We start from the raw sequence: 6,861 nt of genomic DNA, 5'->3' as shown, positions 1-6,861 counted from the left end.
GTAAAAGTAAAGATATAAAAGGAAAACAATGGGGTTTTGAATACCAGAAGAAAATAACAATTTGCATGCAAATGATCTGTGTTTTCCTAAGAGGGCCTTGACGGATAGGATAAACGTTAACTAGTAACTGTTACTCATGTTTGGGAAATTTTTTAATGATGAAGATTATGCCTAGAGCATTTTTAAGTTTTAAAAGGAAGTTCTTAAAGTGTGGTGACAGTTAAGAGATTAAAGCAGATTAATAAAGTAGAGAGAAGCGCGCAAAGACCTCGGAGTACCCGTTCTGTTTTAATAATAATAAATATTATTATTCAGGAGGCTGGGGGAAAAAAGGCAAGAATCCTGTGAAATGCTATTTTTACTGAAGAACAGTAAAGACGGGAGCAGAAGTAACAGGTCACTCAAGAGGAGTGTAGTGGAGAATTCTGTGGTTATAGCTCTAAGGTTAGAGGCTGCTCGGACAGGTCACTCAAGAGGAGTGAGGTGTATTTATGTAATTGTAAGTAGTTGTGTATTTGTCTATGTTGCTGGGGTGCTTAGAAGCTATCACCTTTGATCTAGAGAGACTAGAATAGAGGTGAGGTTCAGGTTACACAGTGTAAGAGATGAGGTTAGGACGAGTGAGAAGTATGATTGTGTTTAGAAGTATGTTTGCAATAAGAGTGAGTTTAAAAGAATTATCGTTTTATATTATAATATAAAAGAAGGACTGCATATGTTGTGTGATTTTATGAACAATAAGATAGAGAGTGATGCAGTTGAGGGAAGATATTGTGATACAGAGGAGGTTTAAGCCTCATAAAATTAATTGAGATCATATTGCATTTGAAAGACACAGACTAAAAACAAGAATATACGAGTTAAACATTTTTCTGAATAATCTCTGTGTGTTTGAAGTGTTTTTAAGTATGAACTATAGGCAGAGAGGGGACTGAAATTCCTGACATGTCGACAGTCTGGAAGAAGGTCTGCTTCAGGAGTGGTAAGAATCTGTCTATTTTAAGAACAAAAGTTTCACAGGACAGATAGAAGCTAAAGAGTAAAGATATATTATAAGGTATTAAATAAATAGAAATATAAAGTAATGTAATAAGATAAATGAAATAAGAAAATATACATGATAGAACAAGATTTAATAAATAAAAAGTGTTAATAAAAATGCAACTAGAAGCTATACTAATAAATATTAAGAAATAAAAAAATTGAAGCATGGAAATAACTACATATGGAGATTAATAGTTATATTGATCAGGAAAAAAATTAAGTTATATTGATAAAAAAAAGATATGTTAATAATTTGAGTAAATAAAGAATTAGAAGAAAAAACTTTAATGAATATTGATTAATTGAAGAGTTAATGATCAAATGTTTAAGGAAAATAAGCTTAAAAAAATGAATTAGGAAAATCTAAGAGACAAAAATGCTAATTTTTGAAAAGGAAAAGAAGCATAGGAAAATGGAGAAAAAAGAAGTCCAAACATTGTTTAATAGAATTAAAAGAGAAGATGTTTAAAAATATATATTATAAAGTAATATAAGATAAAAATTAGAAAAAACAGCAACATTTTGAAGAAAACAAGATTTGGCTTTAAAAGATAAAATTATGTTTAAGTGCAATAAAAAATTGTTGTGGAGTAAGTTGACTGTTGTCATCTGTTTTAAAGTCAGCTACAGGCTGTCATCTGAGCCAACAGCTATTTGTAGTAAAAGCAGTGAGTCAGATGTAAAGCATAGACACTGAGGAGAAATGAAAGAACATAATAGTGAGTTCAAAAATTATATAGTTAATATTTTATGTACTTAAAAGGTAATTGAGAATTAAAAATTGCATTTCAGATAGGAAAAATGCTTAAAGTAAACAAACATGGGGAGTTAAAATAGTACTATGAACTTGAAGCTATTGCAGTAAGGATTTTGAACAGGTATATTAGACATTAGGCCACCATATAGTACTGTTGAATTAAAACAGGTATGGAAATGTTAGAGAAATTAAAATAGTGTAAGATGTAATGTAACTAGTGAGGAAACACTAGAATAAGATTAGGAAAAATAAGTGAAGCACAATCTGAAGCCAAAGAAATTAATTATAAGAACATTTAACAAATAGAAAATTAAGCATATTTACATTTGATAAAAATGATTGAGAATGAAAAATAATTAGAGAAAATAAGTTGTTAAACTACAAAAGGAGTCTTTATTTGATGAATGAAAAAAATGGAAAAAAAAAAAATATATATATATATATATTTTATTAAGTCATGAGCTAAATTCTATATATATAAATTAAGAGGACATAGGGATGAACTTTGGGGGACTGTAGTCTTGTACCTACCAGACATCTCTGAGTACACTGGCAAATGGAAAGGTGTTTGAAAAACACAATGAGCAAAATGGCTGTTGACACTTGTGACATGCTACAGCAGTGATGCAGGCACTGCATACTCAGGTTTTACTGAGGACTGAAAAAGCTACATTTTAAGATGAAACTTTAAATGTGTATTGTTAAATAATATAGTATGATGAATGTTAAATAATTTAGGTTTAAGTTTCAATTGGTTTAATCATAAAGTTCCTTAAACATAGAATGATAAATTACAATGCAGCAGACTAACTAAAGAAAAAGAAAAAGCTTTTGATAAGGCAATAATATCTAAGCATAATATTATTGTGAATGACCTAAATCAAGATTGGATATTGAAAACTGGAAAAATTCAAATCTAGAAAAATTATTTATAGTTAAAGAGAAGATTGAAACAACAATTTTAATGAATTCATAGGACATGATAAGGTCAAAAAGTAACAGTTCTAAATTACTATAAGAAAAATTGAAAGAGAAAAGTGTTTAAGAAAAAGATATTGTTTCACATGAAAACATATGTGAAAAATATATTGAAAAAAAATATTAAGGAATAATAGTTAAAACAGAGCAAAGAGAAATTTACAAAACATACAGTAAGTTTTAGTCAGCTGATAAAAAAGTGCATCAAAATTGTATGAACAACTAGTTTAATGAGAATGCCTTAAGAAATAAATGTTAGCCAAAAGACAGTACCATAAATTAGGACGAAAAAGGAATTAATATATAGCTCTGAAAATTGATTAGTAAAAGAAAGAAGTGTCAAATTCCAACTAAATGATTGTCATTACAGGACTGAGATGCAGATAAAATCAGCCAGCATAGTCAGGGTTAAAATTAAATCAGATGTGGATTTGCCCATAAAGAAAACCACTAAATGCAGAAATAGGTATTAAACACTATTGAAAAGTTTGTGTAAAAATAGGAGCACTAATAGAAACATCTAGATAATGTAATATGCAATCTGTCCTAGACATTTCTATTTAAATTTAAAGTAGTAATAAATTATAAGTAACTAATAATATTTAATTGAAGTTAATTTGATAGTTAAAATAAATGGTTAATCAAGACAGATAAAAGAGGCTTAATGTTTAGGTTATGATTTAAGAAAATCAATAAGAAAAGATTTTCCAGCTGAAGTTAATATTGTATGTAAAGATATGTTCTTTTGGATGATAAATATTTCAAGTGGTTTGGTTTCTATTGAGTTTATTTTAGGTAACTACCAGAGGAGGGTAGAAACTTGTTTGTACTTGTGTAGCTTGGTGAATAGCATATACTGTATACACCAGAATGCATAAAGGGTTATAATAAGGGAGAAGATCATAGTATGGACACTGTCACAATATGTGGATGATTGAATTATCTACAGCTTCACAGAGCTCTAGTTCAATTAAAAGACTTGAGTGGAGACCATTGCTCCAAACAGTGAGATGATGACTGTTTTTGGTGTTGACTAGATAGAGAATTATTCTGTAAACAAGCACTGTTAAGAAACTATGATGAGTAGATGATTGGAGTAATACTAGAAGCAAATTATGAAGCAGGAACAGTTATTACATCTGTGACAAGAGAAGTCTTTCCTAAATTTTGAAATGCCTTCAGAAATAAGTTCATAATGGGTTTGCATTCATGAAGTTAATGAATGATCAATAAATAAAAACATCTAAAGAAGTATGAAAAATTATGAATAAAGCAAAAGAGAGAATAATTGTATTATGCTCAATTACCAGAAATGGCTGAAAGAGATGAAGATGATCCATCAAGACCAACGCTCAATGAAATATTTGAAAATAATAAACTTAATGGGATTAATGTGTTTACAAGTGCATTGGTGAGTGATGGCATGGAAACTGACAGAAACAAGCATCTAACACCGCATCGCATGAACTGCTATTGGGTCGACCCTTGAAAGAAACCTTGCAAGAAACCGCATGACCCTTGCAAGAAACCACATGAAACTTTGCATAAAACCTGGCATATAATCTCACATATAACCATGCACATAACCTCTTGGAATGGTTTGCAAAGATGTCTAATATAGTAGGGACTTTTATGAAGAAACAAATAATTGCTATGTGCAAAGCGATATCTGTGCAGGAAACCAGAAAGGAGCCATGTGAGAGAGCAGAGATATAAGGTCCAATTGGTCCAGCTGATCGAGTCTATCTGTGGATGCTCTGGGGAGCTCAGGAGGAAAGGACCATATCTGGATGAGGGTTACTATATCTGGATTACTATATAAAGGACCATATCTGGATGAAATCCAACAGCTGCCAAAGGGGATGCCATTGATGAGGTACCAATGCCTCAAAGGAGCGAAAGGGAACAACTCCAGCAAAGGAAAGCTGACTGGAAACAGAGGAGCCTGAATATTCCAAAGCTCTTAACTACTAAGTGCCACGTGTGGAAGCAAGAGTTTATCAGAGCAAAGAAAAGAGTGATTCTAATAATGTGCCTGAATACCACATACAGAAGTGCCACAAATCAAGGGATGATGAATGCACAACTGCAGATTCCAGAACTCAGACTCTCAACCACACATCTCCATTAACATCTATTAAAGTCAAGTGAAGATGCTGATAGCTCAGAAGAAGAGAAACAAGGATGAGCAAAGATCAAGATCAACATTTGATGCTTTTTACATTTGCATATTGATTTTGTTTGCATATTGCTTTCATGGTACCTATATATAATATCACTTCAGTATATTCTACATGAGTGTGAAAACTAGCAGCTAGCACTGAACCAACTGAATACTTATGCTTAAAACATTGTTGTCTTTGATGTGTTAAGAGAAAAAGAGAGTACAGTCTTTTACTTCCTTCAAATCAAAAAAGAAAGGGAAGATGTTTGGCTGGACTTCTGTCAAAGTACAGTGGTATAATCTAGTCAATTGATAACAGCTATGTGGCTAATATCAGACACTAGATAGAGGTAATTAAGAGAACTGGATTATGAAATTGCACTTTGGGGTTAAAAGACAATAATATTAAGACTAAAGTCTTAAGAGGAGGGATTGAAGAAGATTTTATTCTCTCTGTATGAAGTATTTTCTAAGTGTAAAGCAGTTAATTTTCTCTTCACAAAATGTATGTAGTGTTTGCAGCAAACATGCCAGCCTGTGTTAAAAATACAGTGATATGTCTGTGTAAGATGAGTATGCCTGCACAGGAGCAACACAGAGACTTCAGAATGCTCTGGGGTCTGCTCTGCTCTTTCTCGGCTTTATTATGGAGAATAAAGTCTATTTTCTGATATTCAAAACCTCTGGTCTGATAATTTGTAATTGATGAGAAGTCAATATTTACGACATGAGCTACTAGCCCGACAGTGGAAACGCGACATGATTTCGGTCTCATTTCTCAACCTCCCGGGCTATTGGCCCGGCCCGGCCCGATTAAAGCCCTGGCTCGCACTGGCCCGATAGTGGAAATGCGGCTATTGAGTGAAATGAAGCTCGTCTTCCTTGTGTTTGGGGATGGCTTATACGAGTGTCTGCTGATGAGCTCCAGCTGGGATCGATCCGTGCTGATTAAGTGACAGCTGGGGTTAATCCGGGACCAAGGCGACGTGGCATCAGCATACTCGCCACTAGGATTGGGGACCGAAACCTGCTAGGTAACCGATACGTACCATTATTAAATCAGCGTATGAATTTCAGTGCCTAATTTTGGTGCTGCAGCAAGGACGTTACGCCTGTTTCACACCACAAGCGAAAGTAGCGCATGAGCAGCGCGTATGGAGAGCAGAAGCAGCACACAGCCGTTTGCCTTTCACACCAGCTGCGTCTGCAGCGCGCAGCTCTCCGGCAGCTTCTGCAGAGATCAATCTATCTCTATGTCTATTCTATCTAGTTATGAACAGCTCTCGGGTGGAATAACTTGAGTGAACATAAAACAAAGCCGAGTAAAACTTTCTTCCTCAGTTTCAGCAGCACAGCACAGCACACAGCGAGCTCACATCATCCAGCATGCGTGTCGAACTACACTACCCACAATACACTTCGCTATGGACTACAACTCCCGTAAATAGCTAGTCTTAAATCGACCACTCCCCTCTCCTGCAACACTAGCGTGCAACTTAAGCAAAACTGATACTAAAATTGTTTTACATTTGGTTTTGTAGTTCGGGCCTAAATAAATGTTTGTTGCAGTTTTTTATCGTTTTAAGTTCATTTGAATGACTATATATAAATCAGTTGATATTTTTAACGCATTTATTGAGTAAAATTTTTACTGTCATTCAATGTGTTTAGGTCATTATTAATGCACGAAATAAACAATAAAAAATAGCACTTATTATTACTCCAGAATAATTATTTTTTAGGAAACAGTGTAAACACTTTCAGAAACATTATTGTAAATGAATGGGAGGGCAAAATAAATCGACTTCAGCTGTAGGCCTGTTAAAGTTTACAGGTGCAGCAATGTGCCTTGATGTACTTGAATGCTAGAAATGTGTTCTCCAACACCCGTATAACGTTACTTGTCAAATAAATAAAC

General features: G+C 33.6%; 1 long non-coding RNA gene across 3 annotated transcripts; it reads left to right on the top strand.

Moving 5' to 3' along the window:
• The first annotated feature begins 385 nt into the window (after nt 1–385).
• LOC141378285 (uncharacterized) lies at nt 386–5,619 on the top strand. Of its 3 annotated transcripts, XR_012392394.1 has the most exons (4): nt 535–662; nt 898–982; nt 4,090–4,190; nt 4,457–5,619. It is a non-coding gene; the product is annotated as an uncharacterized lncRNA (long non-coding RNA). The 3 variants fall into 3 exon arrangements; XR_012392395.1 differs by lacking the exons at nt 535–662; nt 4,090–4,190 and adding an exon at nt 386–499; XR_012392393.1 differs by lacking the exon at nt 4,090–4,190.
• The last annotated feature ends 1,242 nt before the right edge of the window (nt 5,620–6,861 follow it).

This window comes from Danio rerio, chromosome 16 (genome assembly GCF_049306965.1).
Source record: "Danio rerio strain Tuebingen ecotype United States chromosome 16, GRCz12tu, whole genome shotgun sequence".
NCBI classification, from domain to species: Eukaryota; Metazoa; Chordata; class Actinopteri; order Cypriniformes; family Danionidae; genus Danio; species Danio rerio.
The sequence above is the reverse complement of the archived record's forward strand: the minus strand, read 5'-3'. Positions and strand labels throughout refer to the sequence as shown.